The sequence below is a fragment of the Scyliorhinus canicula genome, chromosome 18, assembly GCF_902713615.1.
Source record: "Scyliorhinus canicula chromosome 18, sScyCan1.1, whole genome shotgun sequence".
In the NCBI taxonomy this organism is placed as follows: Eukaryota; Metazoa; Chordata; class Chondrichthyes; order Carcharhiniformes; family Scyliorhinidae; genus Scyliorhinus; species Scyliorhinus canicula.
Genome location: NC_052163.1, coordinates 67,926,475 through 67,951,992, shown reverse-complemented (window position 1 = coordinate 67,951,992; position 25,518 = coordinate 67,926,475). Strand labels below are relative to the sequence as shown.

The window sequence follows — 25,518 nt, the reverse complement described above, 5'->3', positions numbered from 1 at the left end:
TTCGTTTTGTGAAAGCTGTCTGTAACGCCTTCTGTATTGATTTGGGACCAATGGCAGAGCTGAGTGAGTTAAGGTTTACATTTGCACTGTTGCGGGGTGGAGGTGTGCTTGTGTAGATTTTGGATCTCTTACTTGATCTTTGTTAGCTTTTTTCTTTTCTGCCTGTTTTTTCTGTCGGGCAATTCTGTTGGGATTGTTTGTCATTGGAATATGTATGAATGAGCGGGGTGGCGGGCGGGAAGGGTGGGGAGGAAACAATAGGTGGGAGGCTTCTCGGTGCCAGGGGTGGGGGGGGCCACAAAGCTAGCTGGGCAGGTTAGCTCACGGAAGCGTAGTGGGGTGTGTGATATGTTAGGTTTATTAAAGGGGTTGGGTTACAGAGTGTTGTTCCTGGGGGAGGGGGGGGGGGGAAGGTTCTGCTGACGAGGGAGGGACTTGGGCCAAGGGACAGAGAGGAGGTTGAGGGCGGGGACTGCCTGGGGGCGGGCCGGTGGAGGCGCGGAGCACGGGCTGGAGGCTGGCCCAAAAAACTGGATGGCTGATCGGTGAAGTGGGGGGGGGGGGGCAATGAGCCCCCCAAGTAGGCTGATCACCTGGAATGTACGAGGGCTAAATGGGCTGGTCAAAAGAACACGTGTGTTTGCGCATTTTAGGGGATTAAAGGCGGACGGGGTAATGTTGCAGGAGACGCACCTTAGAGTAACGGACCAGATTAGATTGAGGAAAGGCTGGGTCAGTCAGGTCTTTCACTCGGGACTAGACCCAAAGACTAGATGGGTCGCGACCCTGATCAATATGCCGGTGGTGTTTGAAGCGGGTAGAATAGTCTCGGACATGGGAGGTCGGTAAATGATGGTCAGTGGGAAATTGGAGGGGGTGCAGGTGGTATTAATAAATGTGTATGCGCCAAATTGGGATGATATGGAATTCATAAAGAGAATGCTGGGGAAGATACCGGACTTGGACTCGCACAGGTTGGTCATGGGAGGGGACTTTAACACAGTTATTGACCCTGGCTTAGACCCGTCGAGCTCAAAAACAGGCAGGGTGCCAGCAATGGCAAAGAAACTAAAAAGGTTCATGGAGCAGATGGGGGGATGGACCCATGGAGATTTGGGCAGCCGAGGGTGAAGGAGCTCTCCTTCTACTCACACATGCATAAAGTTAACTCCCGTATTGATTTCTTTATTCTGACGAGGGCCTTACTGGCAGGGGTGGTGGACATGGGGTACTCAGTGATCACAATCTCAGACCGCACTGGGTTGACCTGCAGGTTAGTAAAGACAGTAACCAGCGCCCGCAATGGAGGTTAGATGTGGGACTTCTAGCTGTCAAAGAGGTGTGCGGGCGGTTGAGGAAATGTATTCAGAACTACCTGCAGGCCAATGACACGGGGGAAATTTCAGCAGCGGTGGTCTGGGAAGCATTGAAGGCGGTGGTTAAAGGGGAGCTGATCTCGATACTGGCCCAGAGGGAGAAGGTGGACAGGGCAGAGACGGACTGACTGGTAAAGGAGATACTGCAGATCGATAGGAGGTATGCGGAGACCCAGAGGCAGGGCTTTTAAGGGAACGGCGGAGGCTACAAGGCTTATTAACCACAGGGAGGGCGGTGGAGCAGCTGAGAAAGGCGAGGGGGTGATCTATGAGTGTGGAGAGAAGGCCAGCAGAATGCTTGCACAGCAGCTTAGAGGGAGGCAGCCAGGGAGATAGGGAAAGTAAACGACGGAGATGGGAACCTGGTTGGAGATTCAGCATGGGGTGAATAAGGCGTTTAAAGATTTTTACAGTAGGCTGTATGGGTCGGAACCCCCAATGGGGCCGGAGAGCATAAGGCACTTCTTGGAGGGGCTGAATTTCCCAAAGGTGGACGGGGTGCGGGTAGGAAGGTTGGGGGCCCCAATCGGGTTGGAAGAGATGGTGGAGGGCTTGAAGGCCATGCAGTGGGGTAAAGCCCCGGGGCCAGACGGGTACCCAGTGGAGTTCTATAAAAAGTTCTCTGGGATACTGGGACCGTTGTTGATGAGGACGTTCAATGAGGCAAGGGAGAGAGAGGTGCTGCCCCCGACGATGTCACAGGCCACAATTTTGCTGATCCTTAAGCGGGACAAGAACCCGGAGCTGTGTGGGTCCTACAGGCCGATATCCTTGTTGAATGTGGATGCCAAACTGCTGTCCAAAATTGTATCCTCCAGGATTGAAGATTTTGTTCTGGACATTATTGGGGAGGACCAGACGGGGTTTGTTTAGGGTAGGCAGTTGGTGGCCAATGTAAGAAGGCTATTAAACGTAATCGTGATGCAGGAAGGTAGGGAGGTGGAGGTAGTGGTCACAATGGACACAGAGAAGGCCTTTGATCGAGTAGAATGGGAATATCTGTGGGAGGTACTGGGATGGTTCAGATTTGGGCGGGGCTTGGGGGGGGGGGGGGGGGGGGGTGGTTCGTCGCTTTATGCAGATGACCTACTCCTGTATGTATCAGACCCAATAGAGTGGATGGAAGAAATCATGAGGATTCTAGGGGAATTTGGTCGGTTTTCGCGGTATAAGCTAAATAGGGGGGAAAGTGAGATGTTTGCAGTCCAGGCGAGGTAACAGGAGAGGCGATTGAGGGAGCTGCCATTTAGATTAGTACGGGGAAGCTTCAGGTATCTGGGAATCCAAGTGGCGCGGGAATGGGACCGGCTGCACAAGCTAAATCTGGCCCGACTAGTAGACCAAATGAAGGACGGTTCTTGGAGATGGGACACGCTTCCGTTGTCACTAGCTGGGAGGGTGCAGACAGTGAGGATGACGATCCTCCCGAGATTCCTGTTTGTGTTTCAGTGTCTCCCCATCTTTATTCTGCGGTCCTTTTTTAAACGGGTCAACAAAGTGATCACTGGCTTTGTTTGGGCGGGCAAGAATAAGGAAGGTAAGGGGCAGCACGGTGGCACAGTGGTTAGCATTGCTGCCTACGGCGCTGCGGACCCGGGTTCGAATCCCGGCCCTGGGTCACTGTCCATGTCGAGTTTGCACATTCTCCCCGTGTCTGCGTGGGTTTCACCCCCACAACCCAAAGATATGCAGGGTAGGTGGATTGGCCACACTAAATTTCCCCATAATTGGAAAAAATAATTGGATACTCTAAATTTATTTTAAAAAAGAATAAGGAAGGTAATGCTTGAGTGGAGCCGGGGAGAGGGTGGGTTGGCACTGCCAAATTTTAGTAACTATTACTGGGCGGCAAATATAGCCATGATCAGGAAGTGGGTGGTGGGGGGAGGGTCGGCATGGGAGCGTATGGAGGCGGCTTCATACCAGGGCACCAGTTTGGGGGTGTTGGTAACTGCGCCTCTGCCGTTCGTGCCAACACAGTACTCCACCAGCCCCGTGGTGGTGGTGGCCCTGAGAGTCAGGCCAATGGAGGCGGCATGTGGGAGCAGATGGAGCATCGGTCTGGTCCCCAATCTGTAATAATCACCGGTTTGCCCCAGGGAGTATGGACAGGGTGTTCTGGATATAGTGGAGAGCAGGATTGAGAGGATGGTGGATATGTTTATAGAGGGGAGCTTTCCGAATTGGGGGCACTGGAGGAGAAGTTTGGATTGGCGAGGGGAAACAAATTCAGGTACCTGCAGGTGCGGGACTTCCTACGTAGACAGGTTTCAACCGTCCCGCTCCTACCATCAAGGGGGATTCAGGACAAGGTAGTTTCCACAGGGTGGGTAGGACATTTACAAGGAACTTATGGGGTCAGAGGAGACGCAGACTGAGGAGCTGAAGCACAAGTGGGAGGAGGAGCTGGGAGGAGAGATAGGGTCTATGGGCGGATGTGTTGAGTAGAGTCAACGCGTCCACAACATGTGCCAGATTCAGCCTGATACAATTCAAGATTGTTCATCAGGCTCACATGACAGTGGCCCAGATGAGCAGATTCTTTTGGGTGGACGAGAGGTGTGCAAAGTGTGTGGGTGGACCAGCGAACCATGTCCACATGTTCTGGACATGTCCGAAGCTTAGGGGATTTTGGCAGGGGTTTGCAGATGTCATGTCCACGGTGTTAAAAACAAGGGTGGCACCGAGTCCGGAGGTGGCGATTTTCGGGGTGTCGGAAGATCCGGGAATCCAGGAGGAGAAAGAGGCAGACATTCTGAGGGATAGGATCTATTCCCATTTGGAAGAAAATGGGCTTATCAGTGATAAGCAACATGGTTTTGTGCAGGGAAGGTCATGTTTTACCAACTTAATAGAATTCTTTGAGGAAGTGACAAAGTTGATTGATGAGGGAAGGGCTGTAGATGTCATATACATGGACTTCAGTAAGGCATTTGATAAGATTCCCCATGGTAGGCTGATGGAGAAAGTGAAGTTTCATGGAGTCCAGGGTGTACTAGCTAGATGGATAAAGAACTGGCTGGGCAACAGGAGACAGAGTAGTAGTGGAAGGGAGTTTCTCAAAATGGAGAACTGTGACCAGTGGTGTTCCACAGGGATCCGTGCTGGGACCACTGTTTTTTGTGATATACATAAATGATCTGGAGGAAGGCACAGGTGGTCTGATTAGCAGGTTTGCAGATGATTGCACGGTAGCATTGTGGATAGCACAATCGCTTCACAGCTCCAGTGTCCCAGGTTCGATTCCGGCTTGGGTCACTGTCTGTGCGGAGTCTGCACATCCTCCCCGTGTGTGCGTGGGTTTTCTCCAGGTGCTCCGGTTTCCTCCCACAGTCCAAAGATGTGCAGGTTAGGTGGATTGGCCATGAGAAATTTCCCTTAGTGTCCAAAATTGCCCTTAGTGTTGGGTGGGGTTACTGGGTTATGGGGATAGGGTGGAGGTGTTAATCTTGGGTAGGGTGCTCTTTCCAGGAGCCGGTGCAGACTCGATGGGCCAAATGGCCTCCTTCTGCACTGTAAATTCGATGAAAATGACTCTAAGATTGGTGGAGCAGCAGATAGTGAAGGGGACTGTCAGAGAATACAGCAGAATATAGATAGATTGGAGAGTTGGGCAGAAAAATGGCAGATGGAGTTCAATCCGGGCAATTGCGAGGTGATGCATTTTGGAAGATTCAATTCAAGAGCGAACTATATGGTAAATGAAAAAGCCCTGGGGAAAATTGATGTACAGAGAGATCTGGGAGTTCAGGTCCATTGTACCCTGAAGGTGGCTGCGCAGGTCGATAGAGTGGTCAAGAAGGCATACGGCATGCTTTCCTTCATCGGAAGGGGTATGAGTACAAGAGATGGCAGATCATGTTTTGTGTTGTATAAGACTTTGGTTCGGCCACATTTGGAATACTGCGTGCAGTTCTGGTCGCCACATTACCAGAAGGATGTGGATGCTTTGGAGAAGGTGCAGAGGAGGTTCACCAGGATGTTGCCTGGTATGGAGGGCGCTAGCTATGAAGTGAGGTTGAGTAGATTAGGATTATTTTCATTAGAAAGACGGAGGTTGAGGGGGGACCTCATTGAGGTCGACAAAATCATGAGAGGTATAGGCAGGGTGGATAGCAAAAGCTTTTTCCTCGAGAGGGGGACTCAATTACTAGGGGTCATGAGTCAAGGTAAGAGGGGAAAAGTTTAAGGGAGATATGAGTGGAAAGTTCTTTATGCATAGGGTGGTGGGTGCCTGGAACACATTGCCGGCGAAGATGGTAGAAGCGGGCACGATAGCGTCATTTAAGATGTATCTAGACAGATACCTGAATGGGCAGGGAGCAGATGGATACAGATCCTTAGAAAATAGGCGACAGTTTTAGATAGAGGATCTGGATCGGTGCAGGCTTGGAGGGCCGAAGGGCCTGGTCCTGTGCTGTAATTTTTCTTTGTTCTTTGTTCTGGCCTTTGCTTCCCTGGCAGCCCGGAGACGGATACTAATCGCTTGGAGGGACTCAAAGCCCCCGAAGTTGGAGACCTGGTTATCGGACATGGCTAGCTTTCTCCGTTTGGAGAAAATTAAGTTCGCCATGAGAGGGTCAATGTTAGGGTTCGCCCAGAGGTGGCAACCATTCATCGACTTCTTCGTGGAAAATTAATTGTCAGCAGAAGAGAAGCTAAACAGTTAGTTTTGCTTAGAGTATGGGGTTAATAAAGGTGGGACCTCTAAGGGAGGGAGACAGATTTTGCACTATGTTTATAGATTCATTTATAGTGTTTATTTTGTTGTTGTTGTAAAACCAAAAATACCTCCATAAAATGTTTATTAAAAAAAAAAGTTTGGGGCGGGTTTAATGTAATTTGGCAGGGGGTTTGCGAATCAGGAGGTTATACTTGAGAGGAATACCAAAGTGCACAGAAATCTCAGAGATTATTTAGTACTGTCATTCCCAGAGTCATTCCCACTCTGAACAGCACTCTCTGATCAAAAAACAAGTTTTTTTCCTGTGATTTTAAGTTGATAGTTTTTCAGCAAGATTTATTTTATTTCTATTTTCCGTATATGGCCACGCATCAGTTGAGAAGAGTTTAACTGTGTTGGAGCCAAGGGTGGACAGGTCGAGCCCCAGGTCAATGGGAAGGCTGAGGATGGCGAAGGAGCTGGGAGGGTTTATGGAAAGGATGGGCATGGTGGACCCGTGGCATTTTAAGAAGCCGGGGAGGGAGAGAGTACTCCTTCTTCCCGCACGTATATAAGGTATACTTCAGAACGGACTTTTTTTGGTGAGCCGGAAGGTGCTGGTGGGGGTGGTGGGGGCAGAGTAGTAGTAATTTCGGACCATGCACCACATTGGTTGGAGGGGAGCAGAGGCCAGGATGGAGGTTAGACTCGAGGTTGCGAGCAGACAGAGGGTTTTGTGATAAGGTGTAGTCGGTGATTCAAGACTATGTGGAGTTGAACCAAAATGGGGAGGTGTCGGTGGTCACATTCTGGGAGGCATTGAAGGCACTAGTTCGGGGGAGGAAATTATCTCGTTCAAGGCGCATGAAGATAGGAAGAGGAGAGAGGAGTACGATCGTCTATTGGGCGAGATAGTCGAGGTGGACAGAGAGTGTTCGAGGGCCCCCACCGTGGATGGATTGGCGAGAAGAAAAAAGCTACAGGGTCATTTTGAGTTTGTATCCCTGAATCTTTTGCCGGTCTCCTGAGCGCCATTGTTGCAAGTTGGCTGGTGTTGGCTGAGCAAGTGCTGCTTAGGTGCTGCTCGACCTTGCTAGCAGGGGGCTGGCAAGCGCAGTGCCGGCGAATCAGTTGGCGAGCCCTCATTTGCGACAAGAAGCCCGTGAGGCCTCGTTCAGTGGACCAATTAATGTTGAATAGCATTGCCATCCTGGCTGGGCCGAGCACCGGGAAGCTCACGGCAGTTCCCGCTCGCTACCTCGCTGAGAAAACTTTCTGGAGAATCACGCCCTGTGTCCATTATTGTCGCAGTCTATTTATCATGTCCCATATTAAAAGCTTTCTCTCTTCCTTGTCTCTATTAATTGATTTCCCACATCTTCCCCTAAATGTGAACCCCAGCTCTCACTACTTAAAACCCTGTCTACTTTCCTAGATATGCATCTCACTGAAACCCTGGTCCCAGCACTCTCCTTGTTACAAAAGCTGTCTGTATTTGGATAAAGGGCCTTTAATCAATTTTCCTCAATCTAACCTTATTCGCTGGTGCTAATTTATGTCTGTCAGCGCTGTCTCTTCCTATCGCAGTCTGGCAATGGTCACCTGTATCATTACCCTGCCTTGTTCCTTTTCTTTATTTCCAAATCTCCCCTCATGTGAACTTTTCACCACCCTCACCACCTCCAACTATTTCATTTAAAGCCCTCTCTACAGCCCCAGCTATACAATCCACCAGTACATAGGTCTCAACACTGTTCAGGTGAAGACCATCTCAATGGTACAGCTCCCTCTTCTCCCAATAATAATAATAATTTTATTATCACAAGTAGGCTTACCGTAACACCGCAATGAAGTTACTGTGAAAAGCCCCTAGTCGCCACATTCCGGCGCCTATTCGGGTACACAGAGGGAGAATTCAGAATGTCCAAATGACCAAACTGAAAGCAGGACTTGTGGGAGGAAACCGGAGCACCCGGAGGAAACCCATGCAGACACGGGGAGAATGTGCAGAACATGCAGACTCTGCACAGACAGTGACCCAAGCTGGGAATGGAACCTGGACCCTGGCGGCATGAAGCAACAATGCTAATGTTAGTTTATTTAACTAATTAGATTTCAATTTAGAATATCATTCAGTGAATATCTACAGTTATACTAGGGAGTTTAACCAGTTGTGCTATAAATTTAACATAATCCTTATATCTCCCCAGCACAGGTTTAACAAACTGCTCCAGTTGGGGACACCAACAAAAACTTACAATTCGCACGTCATAACATTCAAGGCTATGGACCAAGTGCTGGCAAATGGGAACAGGGAGGCAGGTCAGGTGTTTTTTATGCGTTGATGCACACTTGATGGTCTGAAGGCCCTCATCTGTGCTGTAATTATTCTGTGATTCTGATTCTAAATGACCTATCTGCATACCTTCCTAATGCCGTTGTGTTTCAGCTCTTGCTCTCGCTGTCTCTGAATCCCTCTCTTGGACCACTCCTCTACTATAAAAAGCTAGAACAGCAACTCCCCCCTCACTTACCAAATTGCCAGATTTAAGCACTCGGTCCAGGCTGCATCCTCATGCACTTTGTTCAATCTCTCCAAATTCTTTGCCCCTCAGTTAAGCTCTTTCCTTTTAGTTTTACACTATCTCTTACTTCCCTTGTTGACCAGGATTGCTTAATTAGCGGTTTGTGCAGTTCTCAAATTTTACCAGTACTTTGCAAACTTTTCACTGTTCATCTGGGCCAGATTTTCCGTTTCTGAGACAACAGGCTGGATTCTCCGTTCCTAAGACAGTGTTGATGCCGGCGCAGGATTCGTGCACAGCAAAACTGGTGCCTCACCTGGACCAATTCAACGATTGTGGAAGGGCTAGCATTGGTGCCACGCCGAACACAATCGACTCCAATGAAAAACAGTGCCGGATTCGCCAGTTTCGCAATTGATACTCAGAAGCCCACACTTCACTTCCCTACACAATCCCAGCCAACAAGATGGCAGCAAGGAGAGCACTTCCACAATATACGGGCGTCACATTGGAAACCCTCCTAGACCTGGCTGAGGAGAGGTAGTTGACCCTGTACCCCAGCCCGGGAAGAAGGCTGCCACCCGTCACAATTCACCATGCCTGGGTGTAAGTGGCAGAGGCGGTGAGTGCCATGAGTAACACCATCCGGACTGGCCAACAACGCCGGAAAAACCTGCACAACCTCCTCAGGGCAACCAGTGTGAGTAGGCAGCACTGTGCCCCTGGCACTAACTCCCATCCCACACACCCGTAACTCAACACCCCCCCCCCCCCATATCCAGAGGGAAAACAAACCCCCACCCTGCACCACATTCCGGCACCCATACCAGTGCCCTGGCCACTGAGGCTACCAACTATCCACCGCCTGGGATGCATTGGTTGGACTGTCTAACACTGTCTTTTACTGTTTCCCATCCCAGGAGAAGGCTGCCCATAACCGCTGGGGGAAAAGAAACCTGGAGGGGGACCGGCGGACCTTCAACCGTGGCAGACTAGAGGGCCCTGGACGTGGTCGCCAGCCAGAGGAAAGGAAGGGTGGAGATCGGCCGCAGGCAAGAAAGTGAGACCCTGCTGAGTTGCGGTTCCCCATGACATGTATTTCAAACCCCCCAACACCACCACCACCCCCACCCTCACCCCACACCACCCCCGGCCTGCGGTCTAATCATGCTTCCTGTCTTGCGTCTTGCAGGACCTGCTCATGATGGAGCGGGTCCATCTGGTGTGCCCTGTCTGCAGCCAGTGCCACAGCCGGAGCCCTGGGTGCTGAGCAGCGATGAGGAGAGCAGTACGGATGTGAGTCATGGACCCGAGACCCAAGAATCCCCAGAACCTGAGTCCGGGAATGACACTGACCTCCCGCTACAACACACCCCACATTCCCAGAGGCACTCACCTCAGTTGGACACTTTAGTGAAGAGGCCCCTGGTGTGCACCACACAGTTGCTCCTGTACATCAGGTGGATGTAGGAAGGCTAGGGAAATTGGTGGAGTGACGGATGGGGGTGGGAATGTAGTGCAGAAGGGGACAGAAGTAAATGGGGTCTTTAGGGTCTTCTACGAGGAACTGTACCAGTCGGAACCTCCGATGGGGAGAGCTTCATGAACAGGCTATGTTTCCCAAGGGTTCAAGAGGAGCTGGTAGAGGGGCTGGGGGCGCCGATAGAGTTGGGGGAGCTAGTCAGGGGGATTGGACAAATGCAGTCAGGTAAGACCCCGGGGCTGGACGATTTCCCTGTGGAATTTTATAAAAAGTATGCGGATCTGGTGGGCCCCCTGTTGGTGCGAGCCTTCAATGAGGCATGGGAGGGGGGGGATTTTGCCCCCGACGATGTCGCGGGCACTGATCTCTCTGATCCTAAAGCGGGATAAGGACCCCTTGCAGTGTGGATCATACAGGCCTATCTCGCCCCTCAATGTTGACGCCAAGTTGCTGGCGAAGATCCTGGCCACCAGGATAGAGGATTGTGTGCCAGGGGTGATACACGAAGATCAGACAGGATTTGTCAAGGGACGGCAGCTCAACACGAATGTGCGGAGACTGCTAAATGTTATCATGATGCCGGCAGTGGAGGGGGAGGCGGAGATAGTGGTGGCGCTGGACGCAGAGAAAGCGTTTGATAGAGTTGAGTGGGGGTACCTGTGGGAGGTGCTGGAGCGGTTTGGATTTGGGGAGGGATTCATCAAATGGGTGAGGCTGCTCTACGCGGCTCCGATGGCAAGTGTAGTTACAAATGGAAGGAGATCGGAGTACTTTAGGCTCTACCGTGGGACCAGGCAGACCTGTCCCCCTTGCTCTTTGCACTGGCAATTGAACCTCTGGCTATGGCGTTGAGGGTCAGGGAGATGGAGGGGTCTGGTGCAGGGTGGGAGGGAACATCGGGTATCGCTGTATGCGGACGACCTGCTGTTGTATGTGGCGGACCCAGAAGGGGGAATGCCGGGGGTGATGGAGCTGTTAGCGGAATTTGGGGGCTTCTCGGGGTATAAGTAAAATTTAGGCAAGAGCGAGGTATTTGTAGTACACCCGGGAGATCAGGAGGAGGGAATTGGGAGGCTCCCGTTTAAGAGGGCAGTGAAGAGTTTCAGATACCTGGGGGTGCAGGTGGCCAGGAGTTGGGGGACTCTCCATAAGCTTAATTTTACCAGGCTGGTGGAGCAGATGGAGGAGGAATTTAAAAGGTGGGACATGGTGCCGCTATCGTTGGCGGGTAGAGTGCAGTCCGTCAAAATGACAGTTCTCCCGAGGTTCTTGTTCCTCTTCCAGTGTTTGCCCATCTTTATCCCTAGGGCCTTTTTTAGAAGGGTGACCAGCAGCATCATGAGCTTTGTTTGGGTGCATGGGACCCCGAGGGTGAAGAGGGTCCTCTTGGAGCGGGGTAGAGATGGGGGGGGGGGGGGGGGCTGGCGTTACCCAATCTCTCGGGGTACTACTGGGCGGCCAATGTGTCGATGGTGCGCAAGTGGGTGGTGGAGGGGGAGGGGGCAGCATGGAAACGGATGGAGAGGGCGTCCTGTGGAGATATAAGCCTGGGGGCCCTGGTAACGGCGCCGTGGCCGCTCCCTCCCATGAGTATACCACGAGTCCGGTGGTGGCGGCTACCTTCAAGATTTGGGGCAGTGGAGGCGACATAGGGGAGAAGTGGGGGGCTCGATGGGGGCTCCGTTAAGGGGGAACCATAGGTTCGTCCCGGGAAACATTGATGGGGGATTTCAGGGTTGACACAGAGCGGGCATCAGACAGCTGAGGGACCTGTTTATTGATGGGAGGTTTGCGAGCCTGGGGGAGTTGGAGGAGAAATTTGGGCTCCCCCCGGGAAACATGTTCAGGTATCTGCAGGTAAAGGCATTTGCTAGACGGCAGGTGGAGGGATTCCCTTCGCTTCCCGCGAGGGGGGTGAGTGACAGGGTGCTTTCGGGGGTCTGGGTCGGAGAGGGGAAGATATCTGATATCTACAAGGTTATGCAGGAGGTGGAGGAGGCGTCAGTAGAAGAGCTGAAAACGAAGTGGGAGGGGGAACTGGGGGAACAGATCGAAGACGGGACATGGGCCGATGCCCTGGAGAGGGTTAATTCTTCCTCCTCGTGTGCGCGGCTTAGCCTCATCCAATTCAAGGTGCTGCACCGGGCCCACATGACTGGGACGAGGATGAGTAGGTTCTTTGGGGGTGAAGACAGGTATGTCAGGTGCTCAGGGAGTCCAGCGAACCATGCCCATATGTTCTGGGCATGCCCCGCACTGGAGAAGTTCTGGGAGGGGGTGGCGAGGATGGTGTCAAGGGTGGTGGGATCCAGGGTCAAGCCAGGATGGGGACTCGCGATTTTTGGGGTTGGGGTGGAGCCAGGAGTGCAGGAGGCGAAAGGGGCCGGTGTGCTGGCCTTTGCGTCCCTAGTAGCCCGGCGAAGGATCTTGCTACAATGGAAGGATGCGAGGCCCCCAAGCGTGGAGACCTGGATCAATGACATGGCGGGTTTTATTAAGCTAGAGAAGGTCAAATTCGCCCTGAGAGGATCGGTACAAGGGTTCTTTAGGCGGTGGCAACCTTTCCTCGATTTTCTGGCTCTACGATAGGGTACTGGGACAGTAGCAGCAGCAACCGGGGGGGTGGGGGGGGGGGGGGGGGGGGGGATGATGACTATGTTTGTTTATTTAATTTAAATTTATTTTTAAGTTCTCTTGTTGGGGTTGGGGGGGTGGGGGGATGTGATACATGCGTTGATACAGTCTGGGGGGTGTTACAGTTGTTATGGGTTATTTTGTTACGTTTTCATTGTTTGTTGTTATATTTTATATTTTCTGTAAAAAATTCCAATAAAAATTATTTTTTTAAAAAAAGGTGGATGTAGGAACACCCAAGGGGGTGGACGTTGGAGTGTGGGCTGATCCCAGGAACTAGCTGCTGTCTAGATGGGTTTCGGGCTCCTGGAACGGATGATCCCATTGATTGTGGAGATGCAGGCACAGAGCCAGGGACTAGATGAGGAGTTGTCGGCGAGCAGGCACGGGTTGCAAAGTCTAACTGCGTGTAGGAGCAGGAGGTGGTGCCGACCATGCATGCCACCCAGATCAACGTCGCATGGGTGGCGTCCGCGGTGGAGGCATTGGGGGCAAGGGTTGAGGTCATGGATCAACATGTCCAAGGCCTAGGGCACTCTGTGCCGGCAGTGGCCAGGGCCCAGGACAGGGCTTCCCTACCACAGGCAGCCATGTGCCAGGGCCACCTGGGCATTACATGGCACTCCTGAGCCTGGCCCAGTCACACCGAGTAAGTCCCGCTAATGATATTCAAACGGTGTTTACTGTACGTGCGTTCCGGACCGCATTGCAGGCGCTTTCAAGGTGACGGAGAATCACAATTTGGTGTCAAATCGGCACCCTCCGTGGTTTCAGTGTCGGAATGTATTCTGCGCCAATCGCGTTTCCCAATTTCGGCGATAGCCAGCGGAGAATCCAGCCCTAGTGATGGAGAATACTTTCCCAAATATACGCAAATAATTTGCAACTCAAAGACTGATTATATGTGACTCATTATAACTATTTTCTTTTTGCAGCAAGCTTCTCTGATATCTGTGTTTATTTATTCCTCTTTATCACTACTATCTGGAGGGTTGTGGACAACTGCCAAACCTTGTATCCTTTTCTGTTCATCAATTTGATTCATGGGGCAGAGCAGGATTAATAGCAGGGTGGGGGTAGGGCGTGGAGCAGTAAAGCAGGGAGTTCAGAGGGTGGAAGGAGTAGAAGGAGTTTAGAGGGATAAGGATAAGGATGGGAGGTGGGTGTGAATGTCCAAGTGAACATAGAACAGTACAGCACAGAACAGGCCCTTCGGCCCTCAATGTTGTGCCGAGCAATGATCACCCTACTCAAACCCACGTATCCACCCTATACCGGTAACCCAACAACCCCCCCCCCCCCAAACCTTACTTTTTAGGACACTACGGGTAATTTAGCATGGCCAATCCACCTAACCCGCACATCTTTGGACTGTGGGAGGAAACCGGAGCACCCGGAGGAAACCCACGCACAGACGGGGAGGACGTGCAGACTCCGCACAGACAGTGACCCAGCCGGGAACCGAACCTGGGACCCTGCAGCTGTGAAGCATTTATGCTAACCACCATGCTACCGTGCTGCCCATGAACATGCAAGGGAGCGGATTGTGGAGTCAATGTCTGCTTCCAAGGGAGCAAACAGGATGGACATGGAAGGATGGAATGGTGAGTGTGAGAGGCGGTAGAGGGAGCCAGTATGGTGGGAGGGTGAGGGTGAGTTGGTAGTGGTAGAAGGGGCAGTGAGGGTGGTTGGTGGGGATTCGGTGGCAGTGAGTGATGGAGAATGATAAGTTGGGTGAGGGCTCTTTCCCACATCACCCCTCGTCTGAAAAAGAATATTTTTCAATTTATAAACGGTGGCAAATAGACTTTGGCTGGGATTCTCATCGAACCGGTGGGGCGGGAAACTCCCGCGCGAAGGAGTGGCATGAACCACTCTGGCGTCAGGCCACCCCAAAGGTGCGGAATCCTCCGCAGCTTCGGGGCTAGGCCGGCGCCGGAGTGGTTTGCGCTGCGCCGGCCGATTTGGAAGGGGCTTGGCGCCACGACAACCGGCAGCTAAGGGCTTCCGCCGGCCGGCACGAGTTGGCACATGTGCGGGAGCACCAGCGTGTGCTGGAGTCACCCCAGCGCATGCGCTGGGGAGGGTTAATCTCCGTGCCGGCCATTGCGGACTGTTACACCAGCCGGCACAGGGGAATAGAGTGCCCCCACGACACAGGCCCGCCCGCGGATCGGTGAGCTCCGATCGCGGGTCAGGCCACCATGGGGCACCACCCGGGGCCAGATCCCCCCGTGCCCCTCCGAAGACTCTGTAGGCCGCCCACAGAGCCAGGTCCTGCCGGTAAATACCTGTCATAACATACGCCAGCGGGACCGGCCGAAAGCGGGCGGCCACTTGGCCTATCGCGGGCCGGAGAATCACCCGGGGGGCCGCTGCCAACTGCCCCCGACCGGGACGGCGAGATTCCCACCCCCACCAAATCCCCAGCGCCGGAGAATTCGGCAGCTGGCGGGGCGGGATTCACGCCCCCCCCCCCCCCCCCCCCGCCGATTCTCCGACCCGCCCTTTATCTGCTATGGATGAAATGCTGTTACACAAAGGCCTTGTTCCCTGGGTCAGAAACTTTACAAAATGTTACTCAAGATCAAATTGAGACTTTTCAGGATTTGGAGACTCTTTACTGTATTTATACTCAAGACATTGCTGGAGTTTTTTTCCCCAGGATTGAGCTTGACCGGTTTTCACTGTCACATGGTAGTTTTCCCTTCTCCATGAGGCAGAATTTCTTTAATATGACTGAGGCACTCTCAATTACGACACGAAAGTTAGGTCAGTAATCAAAGGCTTTAATAAGCAGTGAACAATGGCAGCCTCCATGAGAAGTGTGCTCGCAAAATGGAGTCTCATCTTAAGTACTGTTTCCCAGAGGCCAGAGGCGGAGTCCCCCAGGGTTCCAAGCCTCTTAAAGGGGCAATGTATTCCGATCATCACAAGCCTCTTAAAGGGGCAAGGTATTCCGATCACCACAAGCCTCTTAAAGGGGCAAGGTATTCCGATCATCACAATGACCTGACGATGCCAGTCAGTTAGCCTCCTCACATTGATTCATTATTATCCTAATTATTGAGACGCTTGATCCTAAACATGTTAAACATTTTGAAGGGGAGGTACTGGCAAGGACTAGTAATCCAGCAACCCAGGATAAGGATCTGGGGACCTGGGTTTGAATCCCATCACACCAGGTGATGGAATTTTAACTGAATAAAAATCTCTTGAATTAAAATTCCAATGATGATCATGACACCATTGTCGATTGTGTCGATTGTCGTTAAAAACCCATCTGGTTCACGAATGCCCTTCAGGGAGGGAAATCTTCTGCCATCCTTTCTGGTCTGGCCTCCATGTGACTTCAGACCCCACAGCAATGTGGTTGACTCTTAAATGGCCTAGCCAGTCACTCAGTTCTATTCAACCGATACGAAAACACAAAAAGGGAATGAAACCGACGGACCACTCGGCATCAAACCAAGGACCGTAAATTACTCCCTCCCTAACAGCACAGTAATAATAATAATAATAATAGCTTATTGTCACGAGTAGGCTTCAATGAAGTTACTGTGAAAAGCCCCTAGTCACCACATTCCGGCGCCTGTTCGGGGAGGTCAGTACGGGAATTGAACCCGCGCTGCTGCCTTGTTCTGCATTACAAGCCAGCTGTTTAGCCCACTGTGCTAAACCAGCCCCAGGTAGTGGGTGTACCTGCACCTCAAGGACTGCAGCAATTCAAGAAGGCAACTCACCACCACCTTCTGAAGGGCAACTAAGGATGGGCAATAAATACTGGCCAAACCAGTGATGTCTACATCCCGTAAATTAATTTTTGAAAAATGAAGGGTAGCACAGTGGTTAGCACTGCTGTCTCACAGCACCAGAGACCCAGAATCAATTCTGGTTTTGGGTGACTGTCTGTGTGGAGTTTGTACTTTCTCCACATGTCTGTGTGGGTTTCCTTCGGGAGCTCCGGTTACCTCCCAGTCAAAAGATGTACAGGTTATATGGATTGGCCTTGGTCAATTGTTCCTTTTGTGGGGTTACGGGATAGGGCGAGGCAGTGGGCCTAGGTATGGTGCTCTTTCTGAGAGTTGGTGTAAACCTAATGGGCTGAATAACTTCCTTCTGCACTGTACGGTTTTTATGGATCTAAAGTATGCTTTTCTCACCATCTCATAGACATAATTGACCTATAGACCATATACTGTGTCCTGACCAACAGTTTTGTTATACCGTTAACACCTCTACTAATGGCAGCACCTCCTCGTTAATAACAATCAGCATAGATTAGAAAGTAGAATACATTGAAGGGGTGAGAAAACTGAATAATTCTTTTTTTATATATATTTAGAATACCCAATTCATTTTTTCCAATTAAGGGGCAATTAAACGTGGCCAATACACCTACCCTGCACACCTTTGGGTTGTGGGGACGAAACCCACGCAAACACGAGGAGAATGTGCAAACTCCACATGGACAGTGTCCCGGGGTCAGGATCGTACCTGGGACCTCGGCGCCATGAGGCAGCAGTGCTAACCACGACACCACCGTGCTGCCCTCAAAATTGAATAATTCTAATCAATATTTTATTGGGTACCCCTATCACCACTGATATCAAATATTGTTGCTTTTCAGGACTTCCTTGGACGCGAGTTAAGACAACAAACTCAACATATTGCTGCACTTAAGGCACATCTGTCAGTATATCCTCTGCCGCCCCAAACTCCTGAAAGGTTTAGTCACCATCTCAGTCTCTTTGATGCTCAGCTCACTCCTCCCATATTACTGATATTGTTTGAATTCTGAAAATAGAAAACTGTTAGAAAACACATTATGACTCCTTGCTTGAAATTTTTACAAAGGCTGTCTTACCCTCACTTTAAGCTCATCTAGTCTGTATTTGCTTTGAAAGCCATCTCTTATTTTGTTCTAAATGCTCAGAAGAGCTGTTAGGAACATTAGGCTATTCAGCCTTTCAAACCTGTTCTGTCGTTCATTTAAATATGGCTTATCTGTACCTCAGCTCCATTTATCCACCTTCGCTTGATATACTAACTAAACAAAAATTTATTCATCTTAGCTTTAGAAATATTCTTTGTAATTGTTCATACACGATGTACCTGGTTAGTGGACAAACGTTATACTAAATGATGTAAAACTCTGTGTATATGTGTATAGAGAGTGTTACAGGCCTAGCTGTTTCTCCCCGATCAAGAACAAGAGAGAGATAGAGCGACCTGCTTCACTTCATGGGCTCAAAATTACAGCAGCACAGAACCAAAAATACAACCTGCACATCGACCAAAGTAAGCAAAAGTCAAGAAAGACAAAAAAAACCATCAGCTTGTTTAGAAAAGACAGTGTAATGGAAGATTGTCAGAAATTTGTAACTTACTCTGAGGTACTTGCGTTAGGCAGACGGATATGAGAATTGGGTTGTTCTTAGAACCCAGCGAGACTGATCAATCAAACTGATACATTCGTTCATCATGCGCCGCAGGATCACCTACCAAGGAAGAAAGCATGATTCATTTTACAAAGTGGCAAATGACTTTCTTGAAGTTCAGAGTTGCAGACAGCTACTTGAGCTCTCAAGCTTGCGACATATTTTCCAACATCAGAGGAAACCACAAGCTTATCTGTACCTAACCATTCAACAGCACAGGAAACGTCAGCTGTCCAGCTCTCCAGTCCCAGCAGCACATAAAACACACCACATGATCAGCCCCAGAGATGCTGGGGTGCCAAACATGACTTCCTGTTGCTTGTCGAACTTAAGAGGGGGAGACTTTTGTTGACAGTTTCTTTTATGCACCCCATCCCCTACAAGGCTCTCAGGATTTCTGCTGGAGTACAAGTCACTGGCTCTTAGTGACCAACTGCCATATGCTCAAATGCCCACTTAAAAATCTGTCATATGTGAGTCCAGATCAAGATTGTCACAGGCCATTCTACCTTAGCGTGCTTCATAACAATGGGCTAATCAACAACGGTCCACATCACCATGAGCCTTATAACACAAGGTCACCTGGGGAGCAGGGACTGCTCTAGATTGATCAGGAGAAGGAGCCTGGGCTACTATATTGACTGGGACTCACTTAGTGCTACAGGCTTCAATGGGGCAGAGTTTGTCAGGTGTAGCTGTGGTAAACCACGGTATTGCATTGTAATTACGACGCGAGAGTGAGGTCGGTAATCAAAAGGCTTTAATCTACAGAGAACTGAACAGCATCCGAGAGAAGTGTGCTCACCACATGGAGCCTTATCCTATATACCGTTTCCTGGGGGCGTAGCAGGGTTCCAAGCATCTTAAAGGGGCAAGGTATTAAAGGGCAGGTACCGTTTAAAGCAGTTATCACATTCATCACATTCACCCCCTGTTTAGAAAAAACATATAGTCCGTCGGGGGTGAAGTGGAGTTATAAGTTCAGTCTTTGTGGCGGTCTGATCGTCCGTGCTGACTTTCGCCGCTCTGGTGGTGGCGCCGTGGATGCGGTCGGTTCCGATGGTGATATATCCAGGAGCACAGTTGGCTGAGCCTTTGCCCACCTTGGAGGGGGGGGGGGGGTATCAGGGGTGATTAGGGTGATCGGTGCCGGCGCTGGCTGGGGGGAAGGGGGCGCTATGGGGGGGGCGCTGTCGGAGTCGGCGGTCGGTGCGGGGCGGGGAGCGTCGATAGAAGGGGGGGGTCGGTGGGGAAAACGTCGGGGTCGGTGGGAGAATTGGTGGGGTCGGTGGGAGAGCCAGCGGGTGCCAGGTCTCGCAGGGAGACAGTATCCTGCCTGCCGTCGGGGTGCTCGACGTAGGCATATTGAGGGTTTGCGTGCAGCAGGTGGACCCTCTTGACTATTGGATCCGTTTTATGGCTCCTCACGTGTCTCCGGAGTAGGACTGGACCCGGAGTCGTCAGCCAGGGTGGAAGCGAGACCCCAGAGGTGGACTTCCTGGGGAAGACAAACAAACGATTGTGAGGGGTCTCGTTCGTAGCCGTACAGAGGAGCGACCTAATGGAGTGCAGGGCATCGGGTAGGACCTCCTGCCAGCGGGCGATTGGGAGACTCCTTGACCGTAGGGCTAGGAGGACAGCCTTCCAAACTGTCACGTTCTCCCTCTCCACTTGCCCGTTTCCTCGCGGGTTATAGCTCGTCGTCCTGCTCGAGGCGATGCCCTTGCTGGGCAGGTACCAACGCAGCTCATCGCTCATGAACGATGTACCCCGGTCGCTGTGGATATAAGCGGGGAAACCAAACAGTGTGAAGATGCTGCGCAGTGCTTTGATCACGGAGGCCGAGGTCATATCGGGGCAGGGGAGAGCAAAAGGGAAGCGGGAGAACTCATCGATGACGGTGAGGAAATAGATGTTGCGGTTGGTGGACGGGAGGGGCCACGCTTAGTCGCTCAAAGGGCCCAGAGGCCTTTATCAGGCGGGCCTTGTCTGGTCGATAGAATTGCGGTTTGCATCCCGCACAGATCTGGCATGCCTTAGTCATGGCCTTGACGTCCCCTGTGGAGTAGGGTAGGTTGCAGGACTTGATGAAGTGGGCAAGCCGGGTGACCCCAGGGTGGCAGAGGATGGATCTCAGGCGGTCCAATTGTGCGTTGGCGCACGTGCCATGTGGGCATCTGGGGACTTGTTGAGCTTCCCTGGGCGATATTTAATATTGTATGTATAGGTGGAGAGCTCTATTCGCCACCTCAGAATTTTGTCATTCTTTATTTTGCCCCGTTGTGAGTTATCGAACATAAAGGTGACCGACTGCTGGTCGGTGACGAGGGTGAACCTCCTACCGGCTAGGTAGTGCCTCCAGTGTCGCACGGCCTCCACTATGGAGGCTACCATCAAGGACGTGGAAAGGACCTCAACTGACCAGAGTGATTGGATCGTGGCACTGGAGAAAGAGGAGGCGAGGTTGGTCGCGACACAGGGCAGTCTGCAGGGCAAAGTGGAAGATCAAGGGAACTGCTCGAGAAGGCAAAACATGCGGATTGTGGGCCTACCGGAGAGGATCGAAGACCGGGACCCCACGATTTACGTGGCTGAGATGCACGGCAACTTAGTGGGGAGGGAAACTTTCCCCAACCCATCAGAAATGGACAGGGCACATCGGTCGCTGCGTCCAAAACCCAAAGCCGGGAGCAACCGAGGGCAGTAATAGCCAAACTGCACCAGTGCCAGGACCGAGAAAGAATCCAGCGCTGGGCCAGACAGGCCAAGAACTGCCGCTGGGAAGGACATAGTATTGGGATATACCAGGCCATTGGGGCGGACCTGGACAGGAAACGGGCTGAGTTCAATAGGGCAAAAGCAGCCCTGTACAAGAATGGTGTACACTTTGGTATGCTGTACCCAGCGAAGCTCTGGGTCACACACCAAGGCAAAGAACATTTCTTCGGCAGCATGTGGGGCAGTGGTTTGCACTGGGACTGCGGCGCTGAGGACCCGTATTCGAATCCCGGCCCTGGGTCACTGTCAGTGTGGAGTTTGCACATTCTCCCCATGTCTGCGTGGGTTTCAGCCCCACAACACAAAGATGTGCAGGTTAGGTGGATTGGCCACGCTAAATTGTCCCTTAATTGTAAAAAAAGTAATAATAATTGGATACTCTAAAAATTTTTCTTTTTAAAAACATTTCTTCACAGTGTCCGCCGAATGCGGGCTGGAACAGCGACAGCAGGGTAAGCGATAAGGGGCTCCTGGCAAGGAGCAACAGCACACCGACGAGGTGGGGGGGGGGGGGGGGGGGGTGAGGAAGCACCTCGCTCCCCCCCCCACAAAACGCACCCTGAACGACAAAAGGCAAACCACTACCTGAGGAACCGCTTCACGTGTTGTTAGAAAAAGGGGCCCAGAACTTAGAGGACATGGTAGAACTAGCTACCACTATGGAGGTCTCATTCCGCAGCCTCACCTCGTTCCCCGCGGACCAAGCGACCCCATCCTGGGCCCCCAACCAGCGACTGCCCCAGGCCTGCACCACGCGACCACCCAGCCATCATGCAGCTCCACTGTGCCACTTTTGCGGGCAGCCCCAGCACCCACGGCAGTACTGCCCGGCCCGTAACACGGCCTGCAGCAGCTGCGGTCGCAAAGGACACTATGCCCGGGTCTGCCTGGCAAAGCAGGCCTCCTCTCCTAACTCCCCCGCAGCCCAGAGCACTCGTTTCCAGAATCCACAGGCCTGCAGGCCCCGAAATGCTGCAGCCTGTATGCCGACTCTGCCCCCACCCAACATGTGCGACTCATGGGGGTGGCCATCTTGGCAATCCTCCTCCATGCGGCCGGCCATGTGCGACCCATGGGGTGACCATCTTGGCAATCCTCCTCCATGCGGCCGGCCATGTGCGACCCATGGGGTGACCATCTTGGCAATCCTCCTCCATGCGGCCGGCCATGTGCGACTCATGGGGGTGGCCATCTTGGGCTCCATCCTCTTCCAACTCAGAAATTCGACTAGAAGATTCCAAACTCAGAGGGCAGTCATCACGGAGCCACTCCAGCACAGCAGATCGAGCCGCCGACTACCTGCAACTAAGCGCAGTGATACTGGACCAGTCACGACCAAAGCACCTCCGAAATTCTATGATGACCGTTCAGATCAACGGCTACAGTACACCATGCCTCTTCGACTCCGGGAGCACTGATAGCTTCGTACACCCAGAACTGGTAAGACGCTGTTCGCTCCCTATTTTCCCTGCACGGCAAACTATCTCCCCCGCTTCGGGCTCCCGCTCTGTTCACCTCCAAGGGCGCACCGTCGCGACCCTAACGATTCAGGGCACTAGCTACTCGAACTTCCAGCTGTGCGTGCTCCCTGAACTCTGTGCCCCACTCCTACTGAAACTCGATTTCCAGTGCAACCTGAAAAGCCTCACACTTCGCTTCGGCGGGCCCCTACCCCCACTCACTAGTTGCAGCCTCGTCACTCTAAAAATCGACCCCCCTCCACTCTTTGCCAATCTCACGCCAGACTGCAAACCCATAGCCACTCGCAGCAGGCGGTACAGCCTGCAGGACAGGGTATTTATCAGAACTGAGGTCCATAGGCTCCTACATGAGGGGATCATAGAGGCCAGTAACAGCCCCTGGAGAGTTCAGGTGGTGGTCGTCAAAACCGGGGAAAAATTCCGAATGGTGGTGGACTATAGCCAAACCATTAATCGGTTCACGCTCCCCTCCCCAGAATTGCAGACATGGTAAATCAGATCGCCCACTATAAAGTCTTTTCCACGGTGGATCTGAAGTCTGCATACCCTCAGCTCCCAATCCGCCCGGAGAATCGCCACTTCACGGCGTTTGAGGCTGACGGCCGCCTCTTCCACGGCCTCCAGGTTCCCTTTGGCATCACTTTTTTTTTCTATAAATTTAGATTACCCAATTATTTTTTCCAATTAAGGGGCAATTTAGCGTGGCCAATCCACCTACTCTGCACATTTTTGGGTTGTGGGGGCGAAACCCACGCAGACACGGGGAGAATGTGCAAACTCCACACGGACAGTGACCCAGAGCCGGGATCGAACCTGGGACCTCAGCGCCGTGAGGCGGTTGTGCTAACCACTAGGCCACCGTGCTGCCCTTCCCTTTGGCATCACTAATGGGGTCTCGGTGTTCCAACGAGCAATGGACTGAATGGTGGACCAGTACGGGCTGCGGGCCACGTTTCCGTACCTGGATAACGTCACCATCTGCGGCCACAACCAGCAGGACCATGATGCTAACCTCGATCCATTTCTCCGGATTGCCCAGAAACTCAACCTTACCTATAACACGGAGAAATGCGTTTTCCACACAATCAGGCTAGCCATCCTCGGCTATGTCGTGGAGAACGGAGTCCTGGGCCCGAACCCGGACCGTATGCTCTTAGAACTCCCTTTTCCTCACTGTCCCAGGGCCCCCAAAAGGTGCCTGGGATTCTTCTCATACTATGCCCAGTGGGTCCCTCAATATGCGGACAAAGCACGCCCACTATTTAAGGCCACACTCTTCCCCCTATCGGATGAGGCTCGTCAGGCCTTCACTCGTATTAAGGACATCACCAAAGCGGCCATGTGGGCTGTGGATGAATCTGTCCCCTTTCAGGTAGAGAGCAATGCCTCAGAGGTCGCTCTTGCAGCCACACTAAATCAGGCAGGGAGACCACTCGCCTTTTTCTCCCGAACCCTCTCCGCTTCAGAACTTCGACACTCCTCAGTCGAAAAGGAAGCACAAGCCATTGTGGAAGCGATACGTCACTGGAGGCACTACCTCGCAGGTAGGAGGTATCCCTCATCACCGAGGTCCAGGAAACTCCCGATCTCCCATTGGCAGGAAGTCCTCCCTGACGCGCTCCATGCTATTAGGTCCCTCCTATGTACGGCCACCAACCAGATCCCTCACGAGCGGCTATTCGTTTTCTCCAGGGGCACTACCATGGGGGTTTCGCTCCCAGCATGGTTAAAAACACCGGGCCCGATTCTCCTCCGGAAGCACACCCGGACGCACAAGACTGACCCACTCGTAGAGAGAGTGAGGTGCTGGGGAGGTCGCGGTGGTGGGTGGGGGGTGGTGGGGGGAGCGAGGTGCTGGGGGGGTTGCGGCGGTGGGGGGGAGTGAGGTGCTGGGGGGGTTGCGGTGGTGGGGGGAGCGTGGTGGGGGGAGCGAGGTGGGCGGCCGGCGGTGGGGGGGAGTGAGGTGCTGGGGGGGTCGCGGTGGTGGGGGGAGCGAGGTTGGCGGCTGGCGGTGGGGGGAACGAGGTGCTGCACCCCACCCCCCCCCTCTCCTGCTTATCATTGTTGCTTGCCAGGGGCTCCTTATCGATTCCCCTGCTGGGTACAGCGTAACAAAGCATATGCCGTTCTTATGCAGGGCTGCTTTTGCCCTGTTGAACTCTGCCCGAGACCTAGCCAGGTCAGCCCCAATGTCCTGATATTGTCCTGGTATTTCCTTATTTCCTTTTTCTGTGTCCTTCCCAGCAACAGTTCTTGGACTGTCTGGCCCAGCACAGGATTCTTTCTCTGTCCTGGTATGGGTGCAGTTTGTCTATTACCGCTGTTCCCCAGCTTTGGGTTTCGGGCACAGCGACCAGGGTGCCCTGTCTATTTCTGGTGGGTTGGGGAAAGTTTCTCTTCCCACCAGGTTGCCTGGCATCTGGGCCACAAACCTTCGATTCCCTCTGGTAGACCCACAATCCGCAGGTTTTGCCTTCTTGAGCGGTTGTCCTAGTCCTCTACTTTATCTTTCAGACTGCCCTGCGTCGCGACCAACCTCGGCACCTCTTTCTCCAGTGCCACGATCTGATCACTCCAGTCAGTTGAGGCCTTTTCCATGTCCTTGATGGTCGCACCTTGAGCTTCCAGTCTCTTCTCCGTTCTGCTCAGGGCGAGCTGCATTTGGACCAGAGTCTCAGCCACCGTGGCCTCTATGTCTGCTTTTACCTCTGCCTTTATCTCCTGTTGGTGCTCCCTCAGTGCCTTGGTGAAGGATGCCTTCCCTCTTCCCCCTGGTGTGGGGGGAGCTTATTCGTGTCTGCCTTGCTCCTTTTGCTGCGGTGAAACTTGCTCCGTCTCGAGCGCTGGTTGGCTCATCTGAGTGTGGTCGTTCCTGGCCCCTTCCACTCCTGGTCTCTACTCGGCCTCTAATTTGGCTTTTTCCGGGCGTTTTTTCTTGTATTCCCCCTCTCTTTCTTCCTTCCTCTGACTTACTGAGGTTGTTGAATGAGTTACTGCGTCTTTTTTGGCACCTGACATGCGAATGCTCAGCACATCGTTGTCACTGGAAGCCCTAAAATGGTTATAGATAATAATAATAATCTTTATGTAAGGCTACAAGTAGGCTTACATTAACACTGCAATCAAGTTACCGTGAA

General features: G+C 52.3%; 1 protein-coding gene across 4 annotated transcripts in view; it reads right to left on the bottom strand.

The window, feature by feature from the left end:
- unc13d (unc-13 homolog D (C. elegans)) overlaps positions 1-25,217 on the bottom strand; it is a 495,771-nt gene extending 470,554 nt beyond the window's left edge. The window contains exons 1-2 of one of the 4 annotated variants that reach the window (XM_038777597.1): positions 25,088-25,217; positions 18,072-18,182 (exon numbers count right to left, since the gene is read on the bottom strand). The gene's annotated coding sequence lies outside the window, so the exon portion shown is untranslated. Of the gene's footprint in view, positions 1-18,071; positions 18,280-25,087 lie in introns of those variants that run through there. The other 3 variants (XM_038777599.1, XM_038777598.1, XM_038777596.1) reach the window with 3 other exon arrangements.
- Between the last annotated feature and the right edge of the window lie 301 nt (positions 25,218-25,518).